Source organism: Dermacentor andersoni, chromosome 11, assembly GCF_023375885.2.
Source record: "Dermacentor andersoni chromosome 11, qqDerAnde1_hic_scaffold, whole genome shotgun sequence".
NCBI lineage: Eukaryota > Metazoa > Arthropoda > Arachnida > Ixodida > Ixodidae > Dermacentor > Dermacentor andersoni.
In genome coordinates this window covers 62,941,683-62,959,659 of record NC_092824.1, presented here as the reverse complement: position 1 = coordinate 62,959,659, position 17,977 = coordinate 62,941,683, and the positions used below count along the sequence as shown (strand labels likewise).

General features: G+C 49.6%; 1 long non-coding RNA gene across 2 annotated transcripts in view; it reads left to right on the top strand.

Moving 5' to 3' along the window:
• Positions 1-17,977, top strand: part of LOC129381395 (uncharacterized) — a 149,561-nt gene that overhangs the window by 5,299 nt on the left and 126,285 nt on the right. The window contains exon 1 of one of the 2 annotated variants that reach the window (XR_011891091.1): positions 12,344-12,569. The exons of the other annotated variant lie outside the window; for it this stretch is intronic. This is a non-coding gene — a long non-coding RNA (uncharacterized lncRNA). Of the gene's footprint in view, positions 1-12,343; positions 12,570-17,977 lie in introns of those variants that run through there. 2 annotated transcript variants of the gene reach the window in all.

The window sequence follows — 17,977 nt, the reverse complement described above, 5'->3', positions numbered from 1 at the left end:
GGACAACGGTGACCTAATCACGATTGAATGACGACAGCACGATTACGCTAGTGTGACGGAGAAGGAGTGACGCCGTTGAAACGACGAAAGGAGTATGACGACAATTGTATGGTGCTTTTTAAGTGATAACCATTGTAATATGACAGCGTCATGACGACCACATGAGGACAGGTATTATGGTGATGGCATGATAGTAGAGTATAAAAAAAGTTAGAATGGAGACGATGGAACGATCACGACGACATCACGACGAATGCGTGCCTACGGCGAAATAGCGATGGCATGACAACGGACGAGGACAATGGGATGAGTGTAGGACGATGGGGGCGTAACGACTGCTATATCACGAAGACTGTGTGACGACGTTGGTGTGACCACGACATCATGAAGGCAGTCGGATGACGAAGCTGGAGCGACAGCAATAGAACGATCGCGACGGTATCGCGACGACGGTATGACAGTGAATTTCAGACGAGTGTACGACAACAACGGGGTGACTGAAGTCCTTCGATTTTCTGCTTTAAAAAGCAAGAAATATATAGGGACATTAGGCGTGATGAGGGTCGGATTACAAAGCTGGAATGACAATGATGACAACGCGTCATCAGGACAACGAGAACGTAGTTATTTCCCCAAGCTGGTAGACAACTTGCCTCGTTGGGTCGGCGTAAGAGGCTAGATGGGTGAACAGAGAGACAGATAGACACTCGAAACGCCTCAAGTAGGCAAGGAATGCTAATCGCATTGAAACATCAAGCAATTTACCCAGAAAATAACCGAAAACTCAAAGAATAACATAATTGAAAGGGAAATGTGCCACTTGGCCATCCATTGTTACCTCTCAAGAAATCACACATTAGAGCGCAGTTCTAATTAGGCGCCCGTTCCTCCGTTGAGCGTCGGCGTCCCTCGGCGTAACCGAGTGAACGAGCACAGCGAAGGATGAACGAGTGAACGCGGAGCGCAGCTGGAGATGAAAGACGGCGATGGCGAAGAGTTCGCGAGGAGAAAAGCGGAGGAGGAGAGTATGACGAAAGCATGAGAAGAAAAGCGTAGTGCTTCCCAAGACGTGTTCTGCGGCAACGATCACTACGACATGGCGCCAGAGTAGCGTGCGTTGTCTGTTCACCGATGACGCCATCGGCCATGCGGCCAGCGCGCCCTCCGATACCATACATGGAATGAGCGGAGGTCTGACTGCGGCGGCTGCTGTGAATCGCGCCCACGCGTCAGCCACGCGCCGCCTTTCGCGATGTCCCGATTAGCGAGGCAGTCGCGCCGCATCTCGCTCCCTTTGCAACGTACCGCACGAGACCGATTGTCCGCGCCAGCTAATATATCGCAAAATGAAAACACGTATAGAGCTGCGCTCAAATCTCGCATTAGGGAGTATCGTAACCGTCGGTGATTTTTTTTTGTCTGCGAACCTATGAACTGGCATTGCTCACGCGCACGCAACATTGTGTGTGACGCAAGATGCGACCGCCGGTTGATTTCATTTTGATGCGTTATAGTATTAGGAAGTGTATGTGAAGTCTGGGAAGCCGGTCAAGTGGCGCGCACACACACACGCACGCACACGCACACGCACGCACACGCGCGCACACGCACGCACACGCACGCACACGCACGCACACGCGCGCACACACGCGCGCACACACACACGCGCACACACACGCACGCACACACACACACAAAATGCAGCTGACGGTTTTCTGCTCCGGACATCCGTCAGTTGCACTTATCTTTTCGAAGAGGTAACACGTGTGTCCAGTGAGCTCCTGAACAACGCTTTTCAAAGTGGTGAACGCGGTTTAAATCATGTATCCGGAACCTGAAAAGGTGCGCCGTACTGCTAACACATTTCTCTCGCGTTTACCGCTAAATCGCCGCTGAATTTTTGATGTCTTTATGCTTCTTATGACGCGTTCCAGCGTATTTAGATGTTTGTCCCTCACAAAAATCACTCAGTTGAGAGACAGCGCACGTATAGTTTTTTATGTGCCTTCACTTTGTGCGTGTCCTTAGCGCTGTTCCCGCCTCAACAGCCGGAGGGGCTTTCGTCCTATACACTGTGGACATGAATCAGGTTGATGATAAGTGAGTGAGTGAGTGAAAACATTTATTGAGTCTTTCAAGAGTTTCGCGGTTACGAGGTCTCCGTCGTCTTCATCTTCTTGGCGCTAGCGACTTGAGACTTCTCTTCAGCAAGGGTGGGCCCCTATTCCAAGGCTCCACTGAGTCGTGCTGCATCGCTCGCGTGCTGCACTAGGGCCCTTTGGGCCGTGAGCTCGCTGCTGGTGAGCCGAAACCGCGGTAAATTTCACTTCAGGAATAACTGATAATGTAAATCCTACTGTGAGCTCTCCGTTCACGTGGTCAGCCAGAAAGGGTACAGTACCAAAACAGCTGGCGATATATATATATATATATATATATATATATATATATATATATATATATATATATATATATATATATATATATAAGGAAGGCAGGGATATTAACCAGTCAACAGTGCCTTGGTTTTCGGACTTCGCTAAAGCTATCATCATCATCAGCAATGGCTCGAGCGTCATCGTCTTCTTCCACAGCAGAGCGCGTTCGCGCCCCTTCGGGCTACCGCGCGAACGCGCTCGTGCCACTGCTCCCGCGTTCGTCATCGTCGCCTTCTTCCACAGCTGGCTCCGCGTTGTCGCTCGTCATTCCAGCGTAGAATTTCACTTCTCTTCTGTCGACGTAATGGGGAGGCTGCATTTAGGGGGTATGATCCGTTGCTTAAGGGAGTATGAGCCATTCATTGTCTTACGTGACGCAGATTCACCCGGACGTCCGAGCCGCAATAAACACAGAAAACATCCAGAAGGACATGCACCCCGTGTACAAAGTCGAGAGAAGAGACATTTTCAGTTATTCCGGTACCGCCGAAACCGGGACGACAGTGGTAGTGTCGGTGATGACGAGGTTACCTCCCTCTTCGCCATGGCGGTCGTAGACATGAAAGAAAAGAGCGTGACTGCCGGCTCCGTAAGGACCAGATCGTCGAGGACCAGATCGTCGGAGGCAGCGGGAGAAACTGTATCGCATTGGCTGTAATAAACGGTCGGCAACTAGACAGAACAATAATCAGTGACTCCAAGCTTGGCGGCCATTAGGAACTTCACAAAGGGCTGGGTCTCCACCGAGGCGGCCAAAATCCTGAAACGCAGAGCAGAAGACTTCAAAAACGGCAAAATCACACTCAAATATCTCAAACGGATCCCGGCACATATCGGTGAAATAACCACAGAAGACCTGAGCGCCTTTCCGAGCCTCAACGAGAAGGCCCACCGAGCCGCGCGAGAACTCATCCACCGCGGCTCGCACAGTGACGGTCTAACACCCCGCGCGGAAGGGGGGAGGACTGCGGCAGAGGCGATGGAGAACACGGAGGAGGCGACGAGGACGAAATAGCGATACAAGACGACAGGGACATACTGGTCGCGTGCCACGACATACTGAGTCACTATACGAAACAAAGAAGCATACCCGCAGCCCTACAAACAACTCGACAGGTCGCAAGAAACGGATTGGAGAAGATTGCAAACCAGAACCTTCCGAAACCCAGCACATTTAAACAGAGTAAATTTCAGACAATACCCAGAAAGGCGAGCTGCAAGCTCTGCAGGCACGAACACGCAGACATGGCCCACATCTCATGGAAATGCACAGAGATCAGAGCATTATACATAGAGAACAACATAGAACCGGTCCCTCTTGAGCAGCGATGGCTAAGCGCTCTGACTCAGAAAAGATCTACACGACCAACTATGGGCAATCCAGCGGGCCCGGGCAGCGGTGGAAAGGATACGCCTCACCGCACATGATGCCTGGTTGGCCTGAGCCCGGGCTGGCAATCTCGCAGGTGCTTATCTCAATAAAGTTTTTTTTTTTTCCGTCCATCCGTCTTACGTGATGGACAGATTTAATTTTGAGCAAACTCGAGACATCGAACGCAAGCGGCAACGACGGACTGCGAGCATACTGTCACTGACGTCGTTCTCTCCGTCGCAGCCGAACGTGTACGTGATATCATTAAGAAACGCAAAGACGTCAATCGTCAAACCGACCCAACCAATAGTCAAAACGATTGCAGCGCCCGCTTTTCCAGTGGTGGGCCTTGCGCCCAATTTACGGAGCTTTGGATTAGGGGTTCCGCACATTCCATCCCAGTTACAGCTATGAAAAGCTGCCTACCGCTAGCGTCAGCGAGAGTTGGCTGGTGGAAGGGCTCGTCGTCGTAGGGCCGACCCCGAGCTGCGCGCCACAGATTCCGAGTTTAAACGGCAGCGCCGGGAGGCCGATCCCGAAGTGCACACCCGAGACGGGGAAACACATCGGTGGCGTCGGAAGGAAGAAGTCGGGCTCCGCGAACGAGAAGCTCTAGAGCGGCGTCAACGTGGAGATGTAACCATCCTCAACGGTGGAGCCACTGCTCGCTTCAAGCGGGAATTCCTGGATCGAGACTTTGGTTACAGTCGCGAGGACTGCGACAGGCTCCGGTTCGAGCACGACCTGACGCAACTCAAGCCTGTGTGCAACGACGTGCAGCGTTCCAAGGTCATTGAAGTCCTAGAGAAGGAATTCCCTTCTACGTCAGTCGAAGAGTTCAGGTTCTGCGGGACCTGTAAAGACTCTCTGATTAGCGGAAAGATGCCTGCTCCTATAGCGTGACCAACGACTACGTCTACCCCCCACAGCTTCGCTGTTCGATCATCCTCACGGGCTGGAAGGTGCATTGAATTTTCTAAACACGTCAGTGAGCAAAACAGAAAGCCGTACATGGCCGATGTTTGTAAACAGCGAAAGGGTCTATACTTGAATAGACGATACTCGTAGGTGAGACCTAACGGAATTTTTTTGAGGCGAGAAAGCCGGCGTCTGTCGTCCGTAGTAGTGAAACGGCACCTAAATTCCGATTGACTGCGACGCCACGCCACGCCACCAGGGTGCCTCGACGGAGCAGAGCGTACGAAACGGCACACCTGCTGGCGAAAGGGCAAACCTGCAGGAGTTGCGTGAGGAGAGAGGGAAACGCCGCGACGCCAGGTCAGCCTTGCTCTTACGCTCGGAAGCCTGCGCCTGGTCTGTATCTCTCTCTCTCTCTCACCGCCACTGGGCTTAGCCAAAGGGCCGACAAGCAGGCGTACTGCGTACGCCTGCCGGCCTTGGTGACTGCTGCTGCTTCCTCGGTCTCTCGTCGCGCAGAACGTCGGTGGCATGCGGCGTGGGCACCGCAGGGTGCTTGTTGGCTCAGGCAGCATGTACCGCTATGGTACATTACTCGCAGCGCAAAACTCGAAGGACTGCTCAGCGGCGTTCAATTGACTTTCGCATTCACAGCTCATAAGAAGTGCTTAGGTGTCCACGGATTTTTCTTCTTTTTTTGGTAGGGCACTCTTTAGGAACTCCATGTTGGTGAATGCTCGAGCAAGTTTTGGTGTTGTCGTTATGGCTGGCGGGCATTGGTGGTTTATCGAAAGCGTAATTTTGAAATCGCAGCGTGTATTCTGCATCTGTCTGTGCTCTGCGTAACGGGAGTCGATGGTTTCGATTAAAGGCTCGTTCAGGTTAGGCAATGCAGCATCTTGCGTACTCAGCACTTTGTGTGGCTGAAAGATTCAGTGAATAATGCAGCATAATTTCTAGAGGCACTGTATGCCACTTTGATTGCTAGAAAGTAAGAGACACCGGTAACAACACTATACGTGTGATTTTACTAGATGCTGTTACACTGGCTCTCATCTGATTGCATCGCTCTATAAGGGTATGCAGAAACTTCACTAATGTAGTCAGGTATGCGTAAGCATATACACGAATTTTAAGTTGCATCACCTCCAATTTTAAGTTGTTTCACCCTCAAAATTTAATATTGGCCCATTGCCAAATTGAAGATGATCCATCCACAGATTTCAAGTTGTCTTAACCCCAAATTTAAGTTGGCTCATCCCTAAATTTAGTTTGGCCCAGGTCACAATTTCAAGTTGGCGCGCCCCCATATTTCAAGTGACTCTCCCCCAAATTTCAGTTGGCCCACCCACAGTTTTCATGGTTATATTGCGCAGCAATATAGTAAAGCAATGAAGGGGGCTAGTTGGTGAACGTTCATGGCTATATTGCGCTCAGTTTTACACAGACGATATAAGTGAAGGACGGGACTTATACTTCACTTATATCGTCACTATATATATATCACTAATATATCGTCCTTCACTTATATCGTCTGTGTAAAATTGAGCGCAATATAGCCATGAACGTTCACCAACTAGCCCCCTTCATTGCTTTGCTAAATATACACAGTTTTCAAGTTGGCCCACCCCCATATTTCAAGTTGGCCCAACCGTAAATTAAGTTGGCCCACGCCCAAATTTTAAGTTGGCCAACCTCCAAAATTTAATTTGGCCCATGTCCCAATTACAAGTTGGCGGTACTCCAAATTTCACTTGACTCACGCCTCCTACGAGCATCCCCACGCATTTTCTATAGAGCCCTATGTATCATCCCTATGGGCATTCTCTCTCATCTTTTTTTGTTTAAATTGTAACTGATCGCCCCTTAAAGCTACCAATCATCTACACTCACACTATCATATCGATGAAATATTTCAACTTCGCAAATTACGCATTTTTTTTAGATACAAGGCAATATACTTTTCGCGTTACATGCTGGGGTGCTCGCCAAAGAATGCTTACGCATTAAATAAGTGAAGTGCCTTTGTCACATCATCATTGTACATAACCATTACGTACATTGTATATATTATACATCATTTTATATAATGCAACATTTAGTTTATGGGGAACTGTGCGTTTCTGTGCGCTGTGCGGTTATACTCACATGTTAGTGAGGCCATGTAGACTCAAACATTTCTTTGAAAGCGTGCCGTTCATTCAATGCTCAGTGCTTTGTATATATTACCTCCTGATGGAATTTTTCCGTCATTGATACACATGTGTTCGTATCGTCTTTAGTTGAAATCTTTTTTTTTTTCAAAATAGCATGCTGGTGAGATCAGCACTTGAGCTCTTGATTTCACAAGATCAAGAGAAGGCATTCGATCGCCTTGAACCTAGCTAGATATTCAGCATACTCGCAGCACTCGGCTTTTCGTCAGATTTTGTCGAGCTTCTGAAGTAGATTGCTCCTTGATGGACGTGAAGGCGCCCCATTTACATTTACCTGTGGTGTTCAAGTCTTCTCTCCAGTACTCTTCGGGTTCAGCTTTGAGCCATTTCTGCGCTCATTACTCAGAGACCCTTTCAAGAGAGTTCTACCCCTGCCTGCATGGTAGCGGTGTTGTGAAGGTGACAGCCGTCGCCGATGAAACCACATATATAGAATGAAGTCAGCTTATACCGTAGCCTCCGTCTTTTCGCTGAATGCGGAATTATTTCAGGTGCTGCTCTGAATTTTTCAAAACGTCCTTATTCGCTCATTGGTTCTCCTCAAACACGCCTAAGTCCTCTTCGCGGTCTTAAGAAAGCGCGATTATAATCGTAATTTGGCCTTTTATTGTGCCAACATACAGACCATACATATACCAGACTCTGTGTGGCTTTCGTTTCTTGAGAAGTTATGTAAGACGAAGTATTCAGCATGCGCAATCCCTGTTAGAGAAGACGTACTTAGCACAGTCTGTATTTTGCGGCCGTGTGGGGTACGTTTGTCACGTTGTAAAGTGAAAGTTACGGTTTACTAGGTTGTTGTAGTCGGCCAGTTCAGAGGTGGCCTGTCGCGCGGCACTCGGGCAACCGCACCCTCGCAGTTGGTTCGTGTTCCCATCCGTGTCTGTTCGCTGCCGGCTGCTTGCGCTGCGGTTCCTACTCCGCCTGTTACATGACGATAAGTGTCCCGCGAGTAAATTCGAATGCTACTTCCTTGGCGCTAAGATTTGTTACCCGTTACCGGGCGTACGCCGTAACTGCGGACCGCAGCTAATAAACGCGCTTCATTTTACTCTACGGCAGTTGCACTTCATCGTCGCGCACGGCGTGTCTATCCTGATGTGTGGACGTCCTCGAAAGCCGCGTTGTGACTGCGATCGCAGCCTTACTGCTCCATTTGATTGCTCCATCACGCAGTGCACATAACAGTACTGTTTCGTGGGATGCAGTAACGGCGTCCTTCCTGCCTGGCCAATAGGTCAGTGAATCCTGTAGCTTGTGTTAATATGCTGAAGAGAAAAGATGTCAGCCCTGGCTCGGTACTATTCCTCTTGCTGTGGAGCCTCGGCACTGACGTGACAATTGACCACGAAAGGATTTTTACGTGGTGGCTCCGTCGGCATAGACGGGCTTCGATGATTCGCTGGGAGCGAGCTTCGCACCACAGGATCGCGGCCTGAAGCAAGCGGATGACCCGGCACTCTGGCAGCAAAGCGCACATGAATTCTAAAGAAAACTCCAGCTGCAGAAGTATTGGAAACAAAAGGCATCGGCTTTCTGCAAGCGTCACCTATACTTGATGTGTTTCAAGGCGTAAGCATTAGTCGGCGAGTATACTGCAGCCCCATACCGCTTAATGTTTAATGCCTCAATTGGATCTGCAAAAAAGTTCTTAATTTGCGAAGTTAAGACATTTAATTGTTATAGTAGTGTAACTGTAGATGATTGGTGGGTTTATAAGCGAAAAGGAAGAATTTAAACCAATGAAATCCACGGTTCGACGGAAACCCATTTACTCGGGAAAGTTCATGGCGGGAAATATCAAGCGCCGACCAATCGTTGAAAAAGAAAAAAAAAAAACATTTCGGCCTCACTACAGGAGCCTTGTTCACAGTGAAGGGAATTAAGGGAAGGTTGGTTATATACGCTTCATGGTGTGACGCAAGCATCGGGTGTATATCGGGGGCAGGTTGCCCGAGTTGCGATTGAGCGTGTGTGTGTGACGGCGTCTGGATATTAAGGGATTCCAGATCAAGCTTTGCCGTCTTGTTCTCTTCGTTTCCAACTATCTTCGTGCTATTCCGGTCGATTTCATGGCCCGCGTACGCTACGTGTTCATCCGGAGCGTTTGTTGCAACGTGCTTGCTGTTGACATTATAGTTGCGCCGTTTCAATATTTTTTTTTTACGAAGTCACCCGTTTCACCGATGTGCTACAATCGTGGACAAATGAAACGCGAACAGCGGAGCGCGGGGCCGATAGTACAATCAGCGCAACCTGCTGGTCATGCTCAGTTCAGGCGGTGATTGCGAGAGTATGCGTCTCGCTCCGATATGTTCGACCGGTGGTGTTTCCTGTTTCCTGTTCGTGCCACGTGACGTTGCCTAAAGGCAGCCGGCACGTGTGAGACGAGCGTCTGCTTTGCTCGCTATCAAGAGTGGCTTTTTATTTCCGTATTTATTTTTGCCACCATCATCCCCTCGCTATCGCCGGCGCGCTTTAACTGCTGGAAGACAGTACTGCTCGTGCCATTCATTTGTATCGTTAAAAACGCCGCTTGCGCAAGAGCCACATCTTAACGGGGCGGTGTGGCCGTGTCGGCGCTGCATGTTGTACATAACTGCAGGAACCGGTGTTCCTAAGGCCATTAGAACTCAGCCACTCCTGGTGTGCCGACAGAATACAGACTTCAGGGGTCCGATCTTGTACGCTTTCCAAAATAGAACGGAGGCGGTTCGTTCTTTGCGTCACGAAATAGGCGGTATGTTCCGTTCGTCCGATAGCAGACGACACTGAATGATTGACAGCAGATAGCACGTCACAATTGACGTCATGGCGTTCGGCACGGTTCAAATTGACGAATCGTATTTGGCTCGGTGGAACGAACGGCCTCCGTTCTATTTTGGAACGCGTACAAGATCGCACCCCAGATGATTGCTCTTTACTGGTGCAATGTGCCGCAACGTGACATTGCGAGTGTTACAGGACGCCAGTTGTCGACTCTTAATCGGATTCTCCAGGCGTAGCGTGACGAGGGACGACTTGGAAATCTACCTCAGGGACACAGACGTCGAGCTACGACAGAGGACCAGGCTCATCAAATCGTGGCATGCGCAGCTGAAGCCCCATTTTTTCACATCGAAAGAAATAGCGGGCGAGCTTGGTGTGGACGCTAGCTCGAAAACCGTGCGAAGACGGTCGCACGAAGCAAACCTCCGAAATAGGGTGCCTGCACAAAAACCTCTGCTTTCGGGGGCGAACAGGCGCGCACGGCTTTTATTTGCTCAAGAGCATTTGTTATGGACGGCTAGGGACTGGAGTTACGTCATGTTCACAAACGAATCCACATTTTCCTCGCGATGGGACCAGCGCCAGCGCATATGGAGAACAGAAAACACCAGGTATGTTTGTTCTCTTATGCGCTGAGATAATAGCCACTTACTTCAAACACTTAATCCTTTCGTTAACTAGTTCCAGCTGCTTTCTAAGCGGAAATAAACATACGAATCGTGCGTCATTATTTGGAATAGGGTGCCATTTTTTCGTATCAGGCGCTTCCACTTGCAAGGCATCTGCCGACGCTACTCAATGCACCTAACAATTTTCTTCCGCAGGTGCGAGCCATGTAACGTCCAGCGTGTTGGCAGTAGTTGCCGGTGCGCTGTCGGCGTCTGGGGATCCCTTTCCAAGGATGGCCTATGTACACTTATGCGCCTGAAGGCCTGTTCACTGCCGAAATTTATCACAGGGTCATTGAAGACGTTATTGTTCCATTCGCTCTTGAAGGACCGTTCTCAAATGGACTATTATACCTGCAACGTGATCGCAGCCCAATACACAGGGCCCGATCAGTAAGGAAACTGACAGAAGAACTGGGCGTTATGCAGCTTGATTGGCCCGCTCAAGAGAGAGGAATATAGGAATGCAGGGATGTTAATCAGTCAAGGGTCTGGTTGGCTACCCTACGCTGGCGGAAGGGAGAAGGGGAAGAGACAGAAGGTGTAGAGACGTCTACGGACAGTACTTGAGTTAAAGCCGCTCGCGCAAACCAGACGTTCTGAGAAATCACAAAAGTGCCTTCACTGCCTTCTGAGCCGATGATCGATGGGGACGATGCTCTAGTACTGTCTGTTCACTCAGAGGACGATCATCTAATTTCCTCAATGTGTTGGACAAAGATTGTCCTTGTGCTTGAAATTGAGGACAGTGGCGCAGTAAGTAGTCAATGTTCTCCTCGCATCCGCAAACATCACATGCAGGACTATCAGCCATTCCAATCAGTGCTGAGTAGGCATTCGTGAAGGCAACTCCAAGCCACAAACGACACAGAAGAGACGCTTCGCGTCGGTGCACACCGGCCGGAGGTCTGAGTTGCAGTGACGGGTTTAGTCTGTGCAATCTTGTGCGCCTTGTATGTGTGGTATTCCACTCTCCTAAGGAGATCGTGCGAGCTAGACTGCGAAGTTGTCTCGCGGCGTCGGTCCTTGAGAGAAGAATGGGGACGCAGCGGTCTTCTCGGTTTGGGCCTGCTCAAGGTACCGCAGGAACCTATGTGAGAATATCTGGGGCGCAATGAAAAAGGCTCTCTCCCGCCGATTGCTACAGAGGGGCTCGCAGGATGCACTGTGGGGAGCTGTTCAGGAAGAGTGGGAGCGCCTACGGAGCTCTGATATAGCTATGCGGCTCTTCGAAAGCTTGCCCCGAAGAATGACTGCAGTCGCTGCAGCCGGAGGAGTCAACAATTCTACATCTGCAACGGAAAGCTCTTAACTATGAGCGAATTAATAGTGCCACAAATTCACTTTTCATTTCATAAAAGTCGTGAGAGAGTCTTCATTTGGAAATAAACGCGTTTCCTTTGTTGTTACTTTTCGCCTGCTATATCTCTTGCAGCTGCAATCTACGCCAGTTCAGCATCTTCAAGCACACTTCACAGGTTTCATAGTGTCGCGTGTGACTAAAGAAGACGGTGTTAATCACGCGAAATTGTCATGCGCTGGTCGTTCAATATTTTTTGTTTACTTCTAATACTTGAGAAACGGTTGAAAAGAGAATGTCGCTTGAATGCTTGTCTTATCGAAGCGAACGTCTATAACGATGCAATTGAGTGGCACGAGCAGGGCTGCCTTCCGGCTGTTAAAGCACGCCAGTGTTAGCGAGGAGAAGATGGTGGCAAAAATAAATACACAAACAAAAATCCACGCTTGATAGCGAGCAAAGCAAACGCTCGTCTCGCACGAGCGGGCTGCCTTCAGGCAACACCACATGGCACGAACAGCTGCTTCGACGGCAATGCCAGCGGCGCGCCTGTGCGGCGGTATGACGAAACTAGCACGCGGGAAACTGCGGTCGAACATATCGCAGTGGGACACATACTCTAGCACTCACCGCCTGAATTGAGCATGGCCAGCAGGTTGCGCTGATTGCACTATCGGCCCCGCGCTGTTCGCGTTTCATTTGTTCACGATAGAACACGCGTTTGCAACCAGCGCAAGGAATTCTGTACACGACACCGGGGAACCCCTCTACTGCGAGCTGGTCTTTCACCGTCACATGTCTGCAGCATGCGCGAAGGGACATGTGCGACATCAACTTCGTACGACCGAAAGGTTCGGCACAGGCTTTGGCTTGCGTCGGGGACGTAAGGTATCGGAAGCCTTTTCTTTTTCTCTTGTCGCAGGGGCTGTTGTGACACCGGGTGAGCTAAGCGGTTTTCGACAGTTTCGATAAACGAAATGGGGTAGTCCGAAGACAGATCACGGCGCGTGGTAGCTAGATCAGCCGCTCGGTCCTCCGGGGTTGAGCAGAGTTTTTGTGCACGGCGTAGAAGTGAGGCGACCACTGACTTGTTGATACAGGTCGGGTGTACGGAACTGACGTTGAGGCTTAGAATGACAGAAAGCTGAGCTAGTCGGTAAGGATTCATTATGCAAAAAGGTGAGGCGTGCAGACAGGACACAATAGTAGAGAAGTTCGTGTTGTCCACTTCTCTACTCTTGTGTCCTGTCTGCACGCCTCACCTTTTTGCATAATGAAGTTGAGGTACATGCCGGTGTGCGTGTCCTTTCTAAATACGCTGAATGACACCATATTACCGTCGCGTTTTACTAGGGCGTTTAGAAGAGGTGGACGGCCATCGGATTCTTCCTCTGTCGTGAAATGTATGGCCGGTGCTATGCTATTGAGATGCAGAATAAATGCGCTGAAAGCCGTTTTCTTAATCACGGAGAAGCAATCGTCTACATACCGGAGGAATATCCTTGGACGTGGTGTGAAGTTATAGAGGGCGCGAGACTCTAGCGACTCCATTGTAAAGTTCGCTGCGGTGACTGAAATCGAAACACCCATTGCCGTTCCATGGACCTGCTTAAAGATGCTCGTCGGGAACGTGAAGTAGGTATTACCCAGACAGAACTGCAGAAGTCTGCTGAGGTCTGGAACGTCAATTGGGGTTCTTTCCAGTAGAGTTGGGTCTGATTCAAGGGCATCTGTGCAAACCTTGACGGCGAGCTCTGTTGGCACGCTCATGAAAAGCGATTTCATAGCGAAGGACACCAGGATTTCGTCATCATCGAGGACCGTGTCGCGAATTTTTTCGCCGAAGTCGTACGAGTTCTGCTTTTGCCAACCAAAGGGGAGATAATGCGGTGAACGTAATTCGATAGCTTGTGCAGATGCGAGCGGGTGAAGTCGACGATTGGGCGCATCGGGGTGCCTGCTTTGTAGATCTCGGGTAAACCATACAGAGCGGGCGCGGAACCATTGTTGCACAGAAGGAACAAGAAACCTTTTGAACTCTATATATATGATGGCGAGTGCTTGAGCCAGTTTTGGGGTTGCCGTTGCGACTGGCGGGAATTGGTGGTTCGTCAAAGGCGTCGCCTATTCCGCTTCTGGCGGTACTCTGCTTGGCGCGAGTCGATGGCTTCGATTAAGGGTTCATTCAGCTAGGTCATGCAAAGTAGCACCGTCTGTTGACAGCCGTTGACGTCGCCGCCGTGCTGTCCCGCTATTGAGGGCGCACGCGCGTCCAGCGCGCGGATGGTTGGACGGCCTCCGGAGACGCACAGTGCATTTGGATGCAGGATCGACGAAGCCAAGCGAACGTAACGCATGCTCCTCTCAATTGGGTGATGATGATGGTAATGATGATGATGATGATAGTTATCTAAAGAAATGAAAGACGACTCAACTGTCTGGGCAGTGGAGCCGATGCAGCGTTACTCCTTCCGCTGCTGGCCTTGTGCAAGCGCACACTAACGTTCCCGTTAATCAGCCGTGTGTCTACGCACTGGTATGAGCAGAATGGACAGTAAACGTACAGCTGTCCTTTCCCTAGATTTCGCAAGCTATTTAGACGCGACGCCCGAGTAGCTGCCCGAGTAGCTTGTGAAAACTATTCTCCTTATTACGCCGGCGTTACGAGACACCTGATACCCTATAGCCGATGTTCTGGCGAGGTGTGCCCAGATGAATTATTGACTTTATAAAAAAATGAATAAAGCAGGGACCATCGCTGATGGTTATCCCTGTCATGAGAAGCATTTCTGAAGTTATAAACGACCTAAATGTGTGAACAAACTTTTTTATCTTCAGCCGTGTGGATGTGGCGCTGTTTGGTCATACCTGGCCCTCGCGCCGCAAGAAAAGTGCACGTCATCATGTTTGATGCCCATTACAGATAGTATCGGCCTACGCGTAATGAAGAGCGAGTCGCATGTACTCGCAAGTGGCTAGATCGAGAACTCTGATGAACACGTCGTTGGCAACACCACCACCTTGTGTAGTGGCCACTCGGTTAGGGGTGCTTAATGTGACGCCGGACACTTCCTTAATGTAACGTACGGGTCAACCACTGGTTGGCTGGTCGCCCATTCCGTCGCCCGTCGTCACCGTGCACTCCGACCAGCGTCGTTATCTCATGGTCGTCAGGCTTCTCGTTACGAGACGACTCCCCTGCTTTTGGCCGTTCTATGCGGCCACTTAATTCGCACTGTATCCGGTGTTTGTTTACGCTGTATGCGATACTGGCCAATTGGGCCGCCTTGATTTGCACTATATCCACGTTTCTTAGACTGCGCTGTCTACGGGATTGGCCCACATTTTTTAGGAGAAAACTTCATCAGGACGACGTCGCGTCCTTGCTCCTGCTCTGGCTCTGACCTTGTCTCCAACTATGCAAGGAAATGCGTTGCATCGAAAGCTTCTTAACAAATGCTCGAAAGAGTTTTATGCGAGTAAGGTTTCAAACGGGCCAGGAATATGTCATACACGGGTAACATTTTAATGTATGTGATTTAGTTACACGCAAATGAAATTCGTATCGCAACTTATCAAAAGAAACAGCTTTTCTGGAAATTCGGTTCAGATTCTGCAAGGTCGTACAAATCGACTGCATTTTTTTCATACGCCGGAGGGCGTTTTCAGTTCTAAACAGTTAGGAATCCCGTTACTAATTAATTACTGTGGCAATGAGGTTTTTCCTTAGATAACATTTTTATTGTTTGTTTTGTACAAACATACTTCATGACCAGAAATAAACATGAACAAGTTCTCCTAATTTTACTTGATGAGAAATTTTGTTTGTGCGTTTCAGGTTGTTAAACAGCGATAGCGTTAACGAGTAACAGGACGGGTAATTCAAATGAAGCTGAGATTTCTCGGGCTCCTCTACTCAGAAAAACAGACGGTCATTTTGCTAAGGCGATCTCTCATACAGTGAGAGGAGAGAGAGAGAGAGCAAATGATAAATGAAAGGTAGGGAGGTTAACCAGGACTGAGCCCGGTTGGCTACCCTACACTGGGGAAAGGGAAACGGGGACGGAAAGATTAAAGAAAGAAGAGAAAGTCTACCGGGGATATCGTTCAGTCACTCAGTCCGGATCACAGACGCTGACTCAATCCTGTATCTTTCAAATATCGCAGCAGCGCTTTTGTGGCCTTTTGTAGCTGCGATATGCGAGGCCATGGTCCCAAGATCTTGTTCAAGGTGAACGGTTTTCTATGTAACTGGTTGAGAGCTGTGCAGAGTTCTTGTCTTTCATTTTCAAATGATGGGCAGTAGCACAGTAGATGGTCTATAGTTTCTTCGACACCGCAGGCATTGCACTCGGCGCTATCAGCCATTCCAATTAAAAACGTATATGCATTCGTGAATGCGACGCCCAAGCGTAAGCGGCACAGCATTGTTTCCTCATTACGCGGAAGCCCTGGTAACAGCCGCAGTTGCATAGATGGATCGAGGGAATGCAATCGATGTTGAGTGAAATCAGGTGTGTGCCACTTCTCCAATGTCATATGGTGCGCTAGCTTGCCTAAGTGTTGGGCTGCGTCAGTCCGCGATAAAGGTATAGAAACAAGGGTTGCTCCTTCATGTGCTTTCTTAGCAGCTTCGTCAGCGACGTCGTTGCCGGAGATACCGCAATGGCCAGGCAGCCACTGAAACACGACGTCGTGCCCTTTCGCAATCATGTGATGGTGCATTTCTCGTATCTCCGATACGAGTTGTTCACAGGACCCGCGACGAAGAGATGACAGAAGACATTGTAAGGCCGCCTTTGAATCACAGAATATTGCCCACCGATAGGCCGGTTGGTTGTTAATATAATCTACGGCACCTCGGAGGGCAACAAGCTCCGAACCGGTCGATGTTGTCAAGTGAGAAATCTTGTATCGGATGCTTAGTGATCGTGATGGTATAACCACTGCCCCGGTGGAGCTGGTCTGGGTGGAAGAGCCATCCGTATATATGTGGACGCGGTCAAAGTAGAAAGTGTGCAAACAATCCAGAGCTGCTTGCTTCAAGGCCAAGGTAGGCAGGTCGGTCTTCTTTCTTATCCCTGGAACCGTAAGACGCACCTGAGGCTGTTTTAAACACCACAAAGCTGAGGTTGAACGTGCTGATGGTGTGAAGCCCGATGGTAGGGAGGCACGATGCTTGCTGACCTCGTTGGAGAAGGATGCCTGTGGTCGTCGTTCTGGCAGACAGGCAAGAAAGCTTGATTGAATCCGTGAAATATGACGAACATGGGCCCTAAGCGACTCGGTGCTGATGTAAGTCGTGATCGGATGGTCTTGAGCCATTATAATGGTTCCTGCTGTTGAGGTGCTCCGCGGAAGGCCTAGGCAAACACGTAGTGCCTGCGCTTGCACGCTCTGAAGTTCGCGAAGATTTGACTTGCATGTTTTAGCAAGCACGGGAGAACTATAGCGTAGAAATCCGATAAAGAGTGGTCGATATAACTGTAGCATGGAGCCCACTGACGATCCCCATGTTTTGCCGGCGATGAACTTGAAGATGTGAACAATAGATGTGAGCCTCTTCTTCAAGTGGGCAACCTGAGGGCTCCAAGAGAGGTCCCGGTCAACAATGACACCCAAAAACCGATGATTTTTCTTGTAGCAGATAGGCTGGCCATTGATGTACACTGGATAACCAGACATCGCTTTTCGCGTAAAAGCGACTAACGCACATTTTTCTGTTGAGATGGTAAGCCCTTGTGTCCGAAGATAGTCAGATGCCTGTGTTGCTGCTTGCTGTAGCCTTGCGCGAACCTGCAGGCGAGTGACCGCTGATGTCCAGATGCAGATGTCGTCGGCGTATATTGAAACACTCACTGTTTCCGGTAGGCATTCAGCCAGCCCAAGAAGCGCGAGGTTGAAAAGAACAGGGCTTAGAACACCGCCTTGGGGAACGCCTCGGCATGTGTAGTGGTCGGTAGTCGGACCATCTTCCGTACGCACGAACAAAGACCTTTGTGTCAAGTAGTTTCTGATCCATTGATATACTCGCCCTCCTAGTTCAACTGTCAGAAGCGCGTCTAGAATGGTTTGATGGGAAACATTGTCGTAGGCGCCTTTCACGTCAGAAAAGAGTGCTGCTGATAATCGCTTCCGAGATTTTTGTTGTTCTACAGATGATACCAGATCGATGACACTATCAATCGATGAACGGCCTCGTCGAAATCCCGCCATTGAGTCAGGGTAAATTTTGTTGTGTTCAAGGTACCATTCGAGACGCATGAGGATCATACGTTCCATGAGTTTCCCGACGC